Here is a 16,216-nt window from a genome sequence, read left to right on the forward strand (position 1 = left end):
GTGTCTGCGTAAACATAGAGATGCCGAGTCTTCATTTTAGTGTCTCCGGCCGGGTGTATCATTCTCTTTCAGTTTGTGACAGAAATTGTATTCTAGAAAATAGATAAAAGAAATCAAATTTTAATGCCAGCATTTTTTATAAACCCGTATAGTTGTGTCATGTACTGGAGATCACCGCTTCCCAGAATGTCTCTAACGGGTACGTTCGGTTGTTTTCCTCGGGCCCGAAGGGAATCTATAAGCTCAGACCTAACACCACAGTATTCGGTACACGACCAAACAACATGCTCGATGTCATGGTAGCCATCGCCACAAACGCAGTGATTACTGTCTACAAGCCCTATACGAAAGAGATGCGTGTTTAAAGTATAGTGATTGGACATAAGTCTGGACATCACGCGAATGAAGTCCCGACCTACATCCAACCCCTTGAACCATGCTTTCGTCGATACCTTAGGAAAAATGGAATGTAGCCACCGTCCCAGTTCATCTGAGTTCCATGATGATTGCCAACTGTTGAGTGTTCTCTGACGCAAAATGCTATAAAATTCATCATAAGCAAATGGTCTTTCATAAATATCGCCGTCAATAGCACCCACCTTAGCTAAAGAGTCAGCCTTTTCGTTACCCGGAATCGAGCAATGAGAAGGGACCCACGCTAAGGTAACCCGGTAATTTTTATCTGTTAAAGCACTTAAAAACCGCCGTATTTTCCCCAGGAAATACGGGGTGTGCTTCACAGGCTTCATTGATCGCAGAGCCTCAATGGCACTGAGACTATCTGTGAAGATGAAGTAGTGGTCTATGAGTAGGGTTTCGATGATTCCAAGAGAGTACTGAATAGCAGCAAGTTCTGCGACGTACACGGAAGCAGGAGCATCGAGTTTGTAGGAGGCGGTAAAATTTTCGTGGAAAACACCGAAGCCAGTGGACTCATCTAGATTAGATCCGTCAGTGTAAAACCTTTTATCATAACTAACATGTTTAAACTTATTGGAAAAAATCTTAGGGATCTCTTGGGGTCGCAATTGATCCGGGATACCAGAAATGTCTTGTTTCATGGTGGTGTCGAAGAATATAGCATTATTAGAAGTAGCTAAAAGTGCGACATTGGAGGAATCGTATGAAGAAGGATTAATATCTTGAGCCATATAGTCAAAATATAAAGTCATAAATCTGGATTGAGATTGAAGGTCGACCAACCTCTCGAAATTTTCAATTACTAATGGGTTCATAACTGTGCATCGAATTAGCAACCGGTAAGAGAGATTCCAAAAACGATGTTTCAACGGAAGAATACCCGCTAACACTTCAAGACTCATCGTATGGGTCGACTGCATGCAACCCAAGGCAATACGCAAACAACGATATTGTATTCTCTCTAATTTTATAATGTGCGTGTTCGCGGCGGAGCGAAAGCAGAAACAGCCGTACTCAAGAACTGACAATATCGTTGTTTGGTATAACCTTAGAAGGTCTCCTGGGTGAGCACCCCACCAAGTTCCGGTAATCGTACGAAGAAAATTAATCCTCTGTTGGCATTTTTGTGTCAGATACCTAATATGACAAGCCCAGGTGCATTTAGAGTCGAACCAGACCCCGAGATATTTAGCGACTAAAACCTGAGAGATCGTTTTACCCGTTAGTAGGAGCTGCAGCTGAGCTGGGTTATGCTTCCTAGAAAAAACGACCAGCTTAGTTTTCTCCGGAGAGAATTCGATACCCAGCTTAAGAGCCCATTCAGACAAATTGTCTAAGGTATCTTGCAATGGTCCTTGCAGATCGCTAGCCTTGCCACCAGTAATGGATACAACGCTATCGTCTGCAAGTTGCCTTAGCGTGCATGAATTTGCAAGACATTCATCGATGTCATTGACGTAAAAATTATATAAGAGAGGACTTAAACATGAGCCCTGGGGGAGGCCCATGTAACTAATTCGGGAAGTTGTCGAATCGCCATGTGAGAAATACATATGCTTTTCTGACAACAAATTGAGCAAAAAGTTATTCAAATTTGGTGAAAGTCCCTGCGAATGAAGTTTCGCGCTTAAAACTTCTACAGAGACAGAGTCAAAAGCCCCCTTAATATCCATGAACGCAGAAGCCATTTGCTCTTTTCGAGCAAAGGCTAGTTGAATTTCAGTAGAAAGCAACGCTAGGCAATCGTTCGTCCCTTTGCCCCGGCGAAAGCCAAATTGAGTATCTGAAAGTAACCCGTTTGTTTCGACCCATTTGTCTAACCGTAAGAGGATCATTTTCTCCATTAATTTCCGGAGGCAAGAGAGCATCGCAATCGGCCTATATGAATTGTGATCAGAGGCAGGTTTCCCGGGTTTCCGAATAGCAATGACTTTTACCTCCCTCCAGTCATGCGGAACAATATTTAGCTCAAGAAACTTGTTGAACAAATTCAACAAGCGTCTTTTTGCAGAGTCGGGTAGATTCTTCAACAGGTTGAATTTTATTCTATCCAACCCTGGAGCCTTATTGTTGCACGACAGGAGAGCCATTGAAAATTCCAACATCGAAAATGGAGGCTCTTCCGTAGTTACTAATAACGCGTCGCGAAAGGTTTTCTGTTCCGGTACAGAGTCCGGACAGACCTTTTTGGCAAAATCGAGTATCCAGCGATCTGAATACTCCTCGCTTTCATTCGAAACGTCACGGTTCCGCATGCGCCTGGCGGTATCCCAAAGAGTGCTCATCGCTGTTTCCCTGGACAACGCGTTTACGAACCGCCGCCAGTACCCGCGTTTTTTCGCCTTTACTAAGCTCTTCATCTGCCTGCCCAGTGCCTCGTACTTTCGAAGCAGGTTGACAGTGCCGTACTCCCGGTAGTCCTTATACGCCGCGGACCTTCGCGCGTACAGCTCAGAGCACTCTTTGTCCCACCATTTGTTGGGAGGGCGCTGTCTAATCGTTACCCCGGGTATCGGTTTCGTCTGAGCTTGAGTCGCGGCGTCGATTATCAAGCCAGCTAAGAACGCGTATTCTTCCTCCGGAGGAAGTTCCTCGTGAGTCTCGATAGATTGCGCTATAATAGACTCATAACACTTCCAATCAATATTACGTGTAAGGTCGTAGGAAATATTGATTGGGTTCGGGGAAGTTGAACCATTAGCAATTGATATAACGATTGGAAGATGATCACTACCGTGGGGATCGTTGATTACTTTCCACCGGCAATCTAACGCTAGTGATGTCGAGCAAAGGGATAGGTCAAGCACGCTTTCACGTGCTGGAGGATTAGGTACACGTGTCGCTTCCCCAGTATTCAAAACTGTCATATTGAAGTCGTCGATCAAGTTACAGATTGAAGAAGATCGGTTGTCGTCGTACAGCGACCCCCATAGCGAACAGTGGGAATTAAAATCTCCCAATATAAAAAAAGGCGCGGGAAGCAACTCTGCTATATCAGTGAGATGCTTCTGTTCAATCCGCGCGGATTGAGGCATATATAACGAAACAAGGCATAGGTCTTTTCCATTCATATTCGTTTGAATGGCAACGACTTCAATATTCGAGATCGAGGGGAGGTCGATTCGGAAGAAGGAATAGCACTTTTTAATCCCTAAAAGTACCCCTCCACCGTGTGAGTCTCGATCTCGACGAATAATGTTAAAATCGTGGAAATTGAGTTGATCGTTTGAATTGAGAAAGGTTTCACAGAGCGCAAATGCGTCACAATTGTATGTATTTATTAAATGAGAAAATAGATCGAATTTGGGGATGATACTTCTGCAATTCCACTGTAATACAGTGATAAAATTCCTAACCTCTTTCGCCGTATTAGTCATCGAAAGATATGATAGCTGAAATGAGGGGCCAAGTTGCTGCTAGTTGCATCAAAAAGGTTTTCACTGTAGGAAGAAGGGCAAGAAGAATATTTTGTAGGGGATCTGGTATGTTGAATGTTTTAAATATCCAGTCCACAATATCAGAAAATTTTATGAACCCTGTTTCTTTTTTATCTTTTGATCGAGAAATGGGTGCACGAGGGGTTTTTGGTGCCCCAGGAAGCGGTGGGTACTCCTGGTTTGATTTAAAATTAAAACCGGGAGGTACTTGCTTCGGTTTTTCTTCACCGCTTCCTTTTTGTGTTGGCTTATTGGTCATTCCGCTAGGGGTTATCTTGCGACCTTTGCGAGAAAGATTAGGAGAGTTGATCATTCTCCTCTTCCTAGATCCTTCTGGCATGGCATAAGAACACCCTTCGAGGGGATCGTCAGATGTACCCTCATCGGTTGGCAAAAAGGAAAAGATGTTTCCTGTCGAGGGTGGCTCAGCACTCTTCAGCATTTCTGCGAAAGAGCGCTTTGATCGTTCCTTGAGGGAACGCTTTATTTTTTCCTCGCGCTGTTTGTACGCGGGACACGCCGAAAGGTCATGCCGAGTTCCCTCGCAGTAAAGACACTTTTCAGTATCCTCACTGCAAGCGGTCTCAGCATGATTGCCTCCGCACTTGCTGCAGCGTGCCTTGTTGCAGCAGTAGGTGGCTGTATGACCTAACTGCTTGCAGTTTTGGCAATGCATGACCCGCGGTACGAACAGGCGTACAGGCAGACGAACCCTGTCCAAAGAGATGTAGTTCGGCAGTGCGGATCCGGCGAATGTTACACGGAAGGAATCCGAAGGGAAGAATTTCTTCTTCCCTTCTTCGATGGATACTGAATGCAATTGCTTGACATCCAGTATCTTTACATCTTGAATCAGGGGGTTCTTGAAGCAGCCAACCCCGTGACGCAAAATGTCATCGACCGTGAGGCTTCCTTCGGTAACCACACCGTCGATCTCCACGTCCTTGGCAGGGATGTACACGCGGTACTCTCTCGTGAAGAGCTCGTAGCTAGCAATTGCGTTTGCTTGCTTCAAGCTACTCACAACAACTCGCAGTTTGTTCGGTCTAACCTTTGTAATTTCGGTTACGTCCGAAAACTGTTTTGCCAGGTCCTTGCCAATTTGAATTATATTTAGAGGCTTCTTTATGGGCCTGAAGTAAACTACGAACGGACCTTTCGAAGCATCTGGGTAAGCTTTCACCCGTGTTGCCGGTACCCTTGGTACGGGGCTAGGTAGCGGGGAAGGTAGAGGGGAATTGATGGGGGAGATCTCAATCTCTTCCCCAGTTGTTTCCACATCCAGGAATAGTTGCACCTGCATGTCGTCCATTTTGCGGGAGCGTTACGCTCTACCGCACACAAACGATAAATATTCGAATGTGGGGGGGGGGGTCAAGTAGTTGCTATTAAATTTTGAAAACAATTTTTCAAACTACAATGGATCAAAATAAAAAAAAAGGCAGTAATACTAATACTAATAACAATAGTAATAATAATAATAATAATAATAATAATAATAATAATAATAATAATAATAATAATAATAATAATAATAATAATAATAATAATAATAATAAATATAATAATAATAATAATAATAGTAATAATAATTATAATAATAACAATAATAATAATACTATTAATAATAATGATAAAAATTCTAAAGTGAATACTTCACCGAACGTCTAAGTCACGACCTCACGGCTGATAGTAGGATTAATCGAGCGTCTCCGCAGAACAAACAATGACGATCCAGCTTCGTGTTGTGACACAGTGGCCGTATCCTACACGCGACCTTGTAGATGCCACTTGTAGTTGACTTCCACTCGCTCGATCGTATGGTGGTCCGTGCTGCTAGCGGGGTAACAGCGGTGCGGGAGAATTATTCTTGCTGATATATCAGCTGCGTATCGGATCACTGGCGGGGTAGCCTGCCCCTACCAGTGTGCAGAAGATGTTTCTGCCGATATATTGCAGGCTATTGTTATCGCACACAAGAACTAATCGAAAAAAAAAACACCCGTACGATAACTCGTGTATTGTTATTTTGCGAATCAAACGGAGATAAACAATTTGCGTCTAATCAAGACGAAAGCAAAACAACGAATGAGGTGCGTGTAAAATGGGAATTATATCGAAAGTTTGGCGGAGGTGAAAAGCATATCACCCAATGCCGTGTTTGCCAACGGTATGGCCATGGTTCAAAGTTTTGTAACATGAACCAAAAATGCCTCATTTGTGGAGACTCTTCTCACAAAAAGGACACATGTCCTGTGAAAGAGAGTAAAAATTTTCGCTGTGCGAATTGTAACGGCAACCATATGTCGAATTTTTATCAATGCCCAGCACGATTAACAATTGTTAAGGCAAGGCAAGGTAAACAAAATTCAAAACAAACTTCAAAACAAAATTCTCCAAGCGTACCAGTGACGCATAGTTTACTTACTCCTTTGCATACCCGTTTAACTTATGCACAGGTTACAGGTAGTTTTTCTAATGTCAACTGCCTGGGGCCTATTACGACAGGTAAACTTTCTTTTTTGCAACAGGCAATGTTCGATCTTATGAACGCCATGTTGCAGGCAAAATCAATGTTTGAAGCCATTCAAATAGGCACAAATTTTACAATTAAAATTGTTTCTAATTTAAAATTTAGCAATGATTTTAAATAAAACAATTAAATTATTAAATTGGAATGCTCGCTCATTGAAGGCCAATGAGAATGAGCTTTTTAATTTTTTAACAGTAAATAATGTGCATATTGCAATTATTACTGAAACATTTTTAAAACCTAACATAAAATTAAATTATGATCCCAATTACGTGGTTCATAGATATGATAGGATTCAGGGTTCCGGCGATGGAGTTGCAATTGTTATTCATCGCCGAATCAAACATCGTGCTCTTTCCCATCTTGAGACGAAAGTTATTGAAACTTTGGGAATCGAAGTTCAAACTGAACTTGGGATTTTATTTATTGCCGCAGCATATTTACCATTTCAATGCACACGCGAGCACAAAAATTATTTTAAAGGTGATTAACAAAAACTCACCAGAAATCGCTCGAAATTTTTTATAATCGGCGATTCTAACGCTAAACACATGGAATAATTCTCAAAGTAATTCCAATGGCAAATTTTTATTCAATGATTGTTCTTCAGGATACTATTCTATTTTGTCTCCGAATAGTCCTACATGCTTTTCTTCTGTAAGAAACCCTTCAACAATTGATTTGGTGCTTACAGATCAAAGTCATGTATGCAGTGATTTGATCACACATGCTGACTTTGATTCTGACCATCTTCCAATAACTTTTTCTTTATCACATGAATCAGTTTTAAACCCTATGAGCTCTGTTTTTAATTATAACAAGGCTAATTGGGAAAGATACAAAACTCATATTGAGAGAAATTTCAATAACGAGCTTGATTTGCAAAACGAAGTGAATATTGATTCCGCTTTGGAAGCATTAAAATGTGCAATTGTTGATGCCAGGAATTATTCTGTTCCAAAGGCTCAAATGAAATTTGATTCACCAATAATTGACGAAAATCTTCAACTTCTAATTCGTTTGAAAAATGTCCGCAGACGTCAATATCAACGTTCTCGTGACCCTGTTTTTAAAACTATTTATAAAGATTTACAGAAAGAGATTAAACATAGATTTACTCTTCTGAGAAATCAAAATTTTGAGACTAAAGTTGAAAAATTGAAACCATATTCAAAACCTTTTTGGAAGCTGTCGAAGATTCTTAATAAACCTTCAAAGCCTATTCCAGTTTTGAAAGATGGTGAACGTTTTCTTGTATCCAATGAACAAAAGGCTTAAAGACTTGCTCAGCAGTTTGAGAGTGTTCATAACTCAAATTTGAATTTTGTGAGTCCAATTGAAAATGAAGTCACACGTCAATTTGATTTAATTTCTTCCCAGAATTTTTTACCTGCAGAAATAATTGAAACTAACTTGAATGAGATTAAATCAATTATTAAAAATTTCAAAAATATGAAAGCACCTGGTGACGATGGAATCTTTAATATACTGATCAAACATCTCACTGAGAGCGCAATGGAAATTTCAGTAAAAATTTTCAATTGCTGCTTCAAAATTGCATATTTTCCCAAGTTATGAAAAATGCAAAAATTGCTCCAATTTTAAAACCGGATAAGAACCCAGCTGAAGTTTCAAGTTATCGACCAATCAGTTTGCTTTCTTCAATAAGTAAACTGTTTGAGAGAATTATTCTTAACAGAATGATGTCACACATCAACGAAAATTCAATTTTTGCAAATGAACAGTTTGGATTTCGCCATGGGCATTCCACAACTCATCAATTGCTCAGACTTACTAATATGATACGAGCTAACAAATCTGGAGGTTATTCCACTGGAGCTGCTCTTTTAGACATAGAAAAAGCATTCGACAGTGTTTGGCATAAAAGTTTGATTGCGAAATTGCAAACTTTTAATTTTCCAATTTTCCTAATCAAAATTTTAAAAAATTATCTTACTGATCTGAAGGTTATTCCACTGGAGCTGCTCTTTTAGACATAGAAAAAGCATTCGACAGTGTTTGGCATAAAAGTTTGATTGCGAAATTGCAAACTTTTAATTTTCCAATTTTCCTAATCAAAATTTTAAAAAATTATCTTACTGATCGAACTCTGCAGGTTGTCTATCAGAATTCAAAATCTGATAGATTTCCTGTCAGAGCAGGTGTACCTCAAGGTTCAGTCTTGGGTTCAGTCCTGTACAACATATTTACTTCAGATCTTCCTGATTTGCCTCCAGGATGCACAAAGTCATTGTTCTGCGATGACACAAGCATTTCCGTAAAAGGAAAAAGTCTTCATGTCATATACAGTCGATTGCAGAAAAGTTTAGATACTTTTTCTTCCTACTTGCAAAAGTGGAAAATCTCTCCCAATGCTACTAAAACTCAAATGATCATTTTTCCGCATAAGCCTAGGGCTTCTTTCCTCAAGCCAAACAATAATCACGTTGTCAAGATGAATGGGGTTATTTTAAGTTGGTCCGACAAGGTTAAGTACTTGGGACTAATTTATGATAAAAACTTATTTTCAAAGAGCACATTGAGAGTATACAAGCCAAGTGCATCAAATATACGAGATGTTTATATCCTCTCATTAACAGGAATTCTAAACTTTGTTAAAGAACAAACTTTTGATTTACAAACAAATTTTTAGACCAGCAATGCTTTATGCTGTACCGATCTGGTCAAGTTGCTGTTCAACAAGGGAGAAAACGCTCCAAAGGATTCAAAATAAAATTCTGAAAATGATTTTGAAGCGTCCTCCATGGTTTGGTACACTCGAATTACATAGACTTACTGGTGTTGAACCATTAGAAGCTATGTCAAATAAAATTATTAACAATTTTCGACAAAAATCGTTGCAATCCTCAATTGCTACGATAAGCTCTCTCTATAGCCAATAAGTAAGAAGCTGTGAAAGGCTCGTTAAAAGAATTACATGACCAGAAGCAGTGGATAAGCATCGATTAAGAGGTCATAAATGCATAATACAGCATTTTAGGGGTGAGAGCGATAGCTTTTGTGGCCGATCATGTATGAAGTATGGTTAACACACGGTGGCAGGGGAAGGTGGGGTTCAAAAATTTAACAGTAATAAGTTACATCATTTAGGTATGTCCCCTAGTACTTGCTTGTCCCTAATATACACAAGTAGTCCCACATACATATGTTCTGATAAACGTGAATCAGAACTGCGAAACATACCGCAACTATAAGAGCATAGTGTATCCTGTGATCCAATAGTGGAGGAAGTAATTTATAAATAATATTATCATCTATTAACGAACTTCACCTGTGCAACAGTTTCCATAATAAACTGTTATCTGGGAAAATAATTATATGAGTAATAATCGCACTAAAACCACACACATATCTTAAAACAATCGTGGACAAAATAAGGAAATGGGTAGTGAGTGGTGCCTTCCGGGTATGTTTCTGAAAAATACAGTATTCTTCAGTAATTTGGATATTTTCAGTATATATTGTTGTAGTAACATATGTACTTATGTTTAATCTATTATTTCTTCAACATGTAGCATAAGCAATTCGGTTCTAATTAGTTTAAACGATGAATTTAAAAGCGCCGCAACTATTGGTGCTACCACAACTATTGGATCATCTACCCTACTAAAACTATGCCAAAACCGGTTTCGTAGAATCACCATTTTGAGCTCAGTTTTTGTCCGATTTAAGATCTGTTTTTTTTTTTTCAAAGGATGAGTAAAAGGATGCTAATATGTGGACAAACTCTTAGAATTTTGATATTTGGCTTCAAAACAAAATGGTGTCGAAAAAACCACAAAAATTACCGGTTTCTCAATGTTTAATGTTCAAACTCAGGGGAATTTATTTTCGCATCAAACTTCATCAAAAAATCATACATAGGAGCAAAGGCAAAAAAATTGTTGCACTGTGTAATCAAAGCAAACCGATTTTGCCACATTTTTTTTTTATTTTGACACATACGTGTGAATGTGTTGGTGTCTTCAAAACTGCACCCTGTTTCTTTCGCGGACTGTCCGGGACAGAAAAAGGGTAGTTCGGAAAATGAAAAAAAAAAACAGTGATAGGACCACGGGGATGGTATCGCTGTCAGCTACCATACATATGACACCAACATCACTGGCACTGGCACCCGAAAAATGGTCAGTTTACCCTTATCTTATGTCGATTCGGGCAAACCGGTTAAATGTTGACTGCAATTATTGATAGCATATCAGACAGTTTTGAGCAATTTCTCAAGGTTTTTACATGGTATGTGATATTCTAAGTGATATTTAGTTTATCAATTGTGCCCCAAAACAAAGTGAAGCAAACTGTGACAGCAGAGAAAGTAGTTTTGGGATAAACGGTACAGAAATAGATGTTCGTAACGCTTGAAGGCTACCATATCATTCCCTTGGATAGGACAAAGTGTAGTCCGCGGGGTAGCTACACCGCAAAAACGAAAACGGCATACGTAGAGTGCCTGTAAATATATAGAGTGGCGACACTGTCAAAATTGGAATAAAAATTATCTGTCAGTGTCATTCCAATTGAGCAAACAACCTAATTAATACGTGCGGGGAAAAGAGAAAGGATGTTCAGTGTTACAAGCGTTACTTTGGATGACACGGCGCCACTCTAGTTATATATACACTCAAAAAAAATAAGCGTTATTGCTATGAGGGAACTACTATAGAATGGTGCAATAGATAAAATCTTTTAGAATTTACTCTTCGTCAAACATAGGAAGCATCATTTGCACCATATACAGTCGATACGATACGAACAAATAACATGCAAGTCTATCACACATAACTCTAATGTTTCATTGGTTTTAACTCTTTTAATATGTCATCATATCATGTATAGTGAAAAGATTTACATTATAAGTCATATTAAACTTGAAGGCGAACAAAAAAGGTTATACGAAGTATGGTATATATAATTGAATCCAACATTATTAAAAAATAAAATTAAATATAAAAAGCATATGTTAGAAATGATAATATAATATAATTTAATTTATTTTTATTTGAATTATTATTTGGAAATCTACTGCTATTCAATACATTATTTTATATTGCATCTGTTTTGTTTGAACTATGCTTAACATCCATATGTTAATATAGTCCATTGAATCGTTTCACCCTTATAGTATTTTAAAATATCTACCAGATGTTTCTCCCGAACAACTTTGTGTTATGTTACACCCTGCTACAGTCGCAACATTTGAGGTTTGGCAATCCGCGTTGTCAGTGTAACTAATAACTACACTTTGATCGTGGATATCGCTACTATCCGCTTCGTTCACCAAGTCTGTTTGGCTGTGTACATCTACAATACAATCATCACCTGAAATTCGAGAAAAATCATCAGCTTTCCTCTACAGACCGAGCATCGTTTTCTCTAAGTAATAACCAAAAATGACAATTATCTTCATTAGTATTTCTATCGCCACTTTGCGTTTCCTTAAATGCTCCCTGCGCTTGTAAATTCGACTGGTCAAAACCGTTACTGAGGTTTGCGAAGTTATCACTCACAGCTTTGTTGTCTCCTATATACGCGACACTTTCGGGTGAATATTCTTTTTCGATTGCATCAATTTCTTCGAAGTCGAGAATCTCGATACCCTAGAATAAAAATACAACCAGTTTACGTCTCGTTTTCATCTTAATATTATGTCAGAATATGTAGAACATGTATTTAAAGTAAAGCCATCAAGCGGTATGTACTTGCTCATGGTTGAACTTCATGATGACTTTTCAATAATTGAATTATATTCTATATCAAAATCAAAATACAAAATCATACCTTTACACCTCGCCAGCTTACAAGTATTCTATTAATTTCTTCTTGATCCCAGTTAATTTGAGAACGATCCAAAATGACATTCAACTCATCCGGCGAGATGCTTTGCAAATCCTGAATGCCAAGGTGAAAGTCTGCAAAACAGAAAAAAGATAAGCTACCGTCTTCGATCTGTAAAGAAATCCTTATCTTTCCACAAGTTGAAAAATTCTAACGGTAAATCTAGGTCCTTCAATATTACTGGAACAATATCATGGGACTTCCATTTATATAATTCACTGAAATATGTTTCGTAAATTTCAGGAGCAATACCACCATTAGAAAATTTATCGATGATTTTAACTGCCGATAATGATATCAAAGTTTTAATATCTGAAAGAAACTTTCTAATTATTTATTTACAATGCAAAACCCATTACTTACCGAGGAATATTTCACAAAATTTCTCCGGTATATCTAGTTCTGAAAACAAGATTGATAAATCAGAAAGTGTTCGGACTGTTTCATCGGCCATCTTGAGAAAAAAGAGAAGGTTTGACAAACTTCAATTCTGCTTCATCGCCCCATAAAAAAAAATATGGGAACATAATATACAGAATGAGAAACGAAATGAATCTTAACAATGGGTAATATACTATCCATAGGTGTTACACATACGTTTAAAGTTCTTGCGTCAATTGCAAAAATTCATGATGATTGATGTCATGAATTTTTCTGCATAAATTATATATTTACATTTAGATGCAGATTAAGCCAACGAGTTGATTTAAAACTAATATTATTGATGAATAATTATTATGATTGATTTATTTTTGCGAATTTGGATTGCACTAATACTTTTCATTAAAATATTTATGAGTATTGTGCTATAGAGATAATCATTAAATCCTATAACATTCTACTTATGAAAACGGTAATTGCCACATTTTCGAGTTAATACTATTGGCAGCATAAAATTAAAAACCCACTGTACATTCAAAATAATAGGATAAGAAGTATATAAAAAAAGTTTATATTATTTTGAGTGTAGGCACTCTAGGCATATGGACTTGCCATCTGCACTGAAAGAAATGGACACGACATTATAAAGTGTTTTGCACCAGAGTCTATGTTTAAGAGTCCCGCAAAGATGAAACCAAAGGAACCAAATCAGTGTCAAACGAGGGTACCAATCGAGCAATGTAAATAAACAAGGTGATAATGTTAGGAGTGGATGAAAAGTGTTGTAATTGAGCGTAATAAAGAATATGTGTTTTTCCGAAGTTTTACTTACACATTTTAATCCAACATTAAACCTGTACACTGGTTCACTTAAATTTAACAAAACATCACCGGTGTAATCTTTCAAAACTGTGTACCTTGTGAAGAATTTCAAAAAATGATATTCGCTTATGCATGGTGAAAAGCAGAACTGTATAGTTCTTGGCAACAAACGGCACAAAAACTGTGTTGCCGAAACGATAGATTTTCTCTTCGTGCGACTCTATATACCATAGACTCTGTTTTGCACTTGAATTCGCCCTACACTGAAAGAAATTGACACGACATTATAAAGTGTATTGCACTTGATTTCGCCCTACTGATCAAAACATAGAATTCATATGCGAAACACTTTAGAATTGTTTATCGTGCAACACCTCATTTTCAAAAGGAAAACACTTTCAATTCGCGTTTTATGACACATAGGCATAAAGTGTTTGGATTTTTAATCTCAAATGAAAGTTTACCGAAGTTCTAATGATTTTTATTCGATTTTCAAATGAAAACAGTTCTACAATGTAACCTTTCTTTTATTTATAAAACTTAATGTTTAAATTATAACGTTTCATCACCAAAAATAAAATTTTCTTTCTCTGTTGAAGAAGCCTGTAAAGCAAATAAAGAATTCAATTAATTTAATTTGATTAATTGAAGTTATAGTAAACAAATACTTACTTCTAGCGCAAAGATGCTTTCATTAGAATGTCTGTTATCGAAGAACGAAATAAAAGTATGATTGGAATTCAATTCTTTTACGGAACACAAACCACTAACCTTGCAAAAATTTACAGATGTATAGTCCGGAACAGAGTTGCCAATAAAATTTTTGGTTAAACTGGAAGAATGCTGAAGAAAAAACTGGAAAAAACTTGATTCCAAATAAATTGAAAAATAAAAACAAAAAAAAATAATTATGAAAGAGCTTTTCTGTGATTAAATCCAGAGTCTGTCTTGTTTTGTTTCGAGCTTACATTTTATAAAAATTATGAACTGAAAAATTTGCGTTAACAGCAGCAAAATTAAAATTACGCAATCAATCTATCTCAAAATAAAGAAAAAAAAACTTTTTTCAATTACTTTCACTTTTAACAAAAGAACTGTTGCAACAATTTCAATTATTTCTGAGTTCGCTCTCGCTTGGTATCCAATTCTTCCAACAATTTTCAAACTGCTACGCAACAAAGAATAAATTGAAGATTTTTTTTCTTGATCTGATAAAACCTATTAGTTTGCTTTTATCTCAACCCCGCCATGCAGTTCTTAATTTGGCCGTGTTTCATGCGAGAAGAAAATACTGAAAATGCCGTTAAGAATATAAAAAATTAACGTTTTTAAATTTTTTTTTCTAAAACCAACTGGAGCTTAAGTGAATAAAAAATCTGAATGAAACTGGCAAACATATGAAAAAAACTGGAAGATTTTGGAATTCAACTGTTTGACTGGATCACTTAAAAAAAACTGGAAGAATCCAGTTTGAACTGGAACATTGGCAATTCTGGTCCGGAAAATGGACGAACTTAGAGGCCGTATTAAGCAGGTATTAGACGAAGCAAATATTTGCTTTTTTTAATACAGATTTTATTTTGAGCAAATAAAAATCGTACCAAAAATAGCAAATATTTGTGTCGTCTAAAGCAGGTATAAGACGAAGCAAATATTTGCTATTTTTAGTACGATGTTTATTTGCACAAAATTAAATCTGTATTAAAAAATAGCAAATATTTGCATCGTCTAATACCTGCTTAATACCTGCTTTACACTCGCTGAATCTTCAACTTTCGTCATTTTTCTACTTCTCAGTACAAACGGTTCTTTTTTTAAGGGGGGATTTGTTAGTAGCTTAAGTATTTATGATAAATATTAGTAAATAATGAGTATGTGTGTCCAATCACAAATGGTGACTTCTCAACACTGTTAGAAATTTGTAATTTTAATTGTTAGGATTTGTTTGCTTTCGCAATTAGGACTTACCATTCGTAGAGATTTAAACCTACTTGTCAGAAAAGGGGAAGTAAACTTACAACTAACTTATTGGCTATAAAGAGAGCTTATCGTAGCAATTGAGGATTGCAATGATTTTTGTCGAAAATTGTTAATAATTTTATTTGACATAGCTTCTAATGGTTCAACACCAGTAAGTCTATGTAATTCGAGTGTACCAAACCAAGGAGGACGCTTCAAAATCATTTTCAGAATTTTATTCTGAATCCTTTGGAGCGTTTTCTTCCTTGTTGAACAGCAACTTGACCAGATCGGTACAGCATAAAGCAATGCTGGTCTAAAAATTTGTTTGTAAATCAAAAGTTTGTTCTTTAAACAAAGTTTAGAATTCCTGTTATTGAGAGGATATAAACATCTCGTATATTTGATGCACTTGGCTTGTATACTCTCAATGTGCTCTTTGAAAATAAGTTTTTTATCATAAATTAGTCCCAGTACAAACGGCTCGTCATTTGACATATAAGAACAAAACAAATCAACTGAAAGCGTTTCGCACATGTTTATCACTGTGATGAAACAGTGGGGCAGATTCAAGTGCAATAGAGGTTTCCCGTCCAAAAATTATATTCGCCTTAACGATGTCTTTCAATTTTTAAAACCGATCCTCATTTAAATTTTTTTTTCTGTGGGGTTCATAACTATTGAAAAAAATAAAAAACCGAAAAATGCATATTTTACCCCATTCTGCCGAAAAGATTTTTTTTGCGTTTTACCCTTTTTTCTCTTAGATCTTCACCATTTTCGAAATTGACAGTGGTGGATTTAACTCAAT

At 37.0% G+C, this 16,216-nt stretch overlaps 1 long non-coding RNA gene across 1 annotated transcript; it reads right to left on the reverse strand.

Moving 5' to 3' along the window:
• Positions 1-11,388: 11,388 nt before the first annotated feature.
• LOC129727475 (uncharacterized) lies at positions 11,389-12,757 on the reverse strand. Its single transcript, XR_008728535.1, has 4 exons — positions 12,607-12,757; positions 12,187-12,555; positions 11,794-12,005; positions 11,389-11,727 (listed from the first exon to the last, which is right to left on the reverse strand). It is a non-coding gene; the product is annotated as an uncharacterized LOC129727475 (long non-coding RNA).
• Between the last annotated feature and the right edge of the window lie 3,459 nt (positions 12,758-16,216).

The sequence above is a fragment of the Wyeomyia smithii genome, chromosome 3 (assembly GCF_029784165.1).
Source record: "Wyeomyia smithii strain HCP4-BCI-WySm-NY-G18 chromosome 3, ASM2978416v1, whole genome shotgun sequence".
Taxonomy (NCBI): domain Eukaryota; kingdom Metazoa; phylum Arthropoda; class Insecta; order Diptera; family Culicidae; genus Wyeomyia; species Wyeomyia smithii.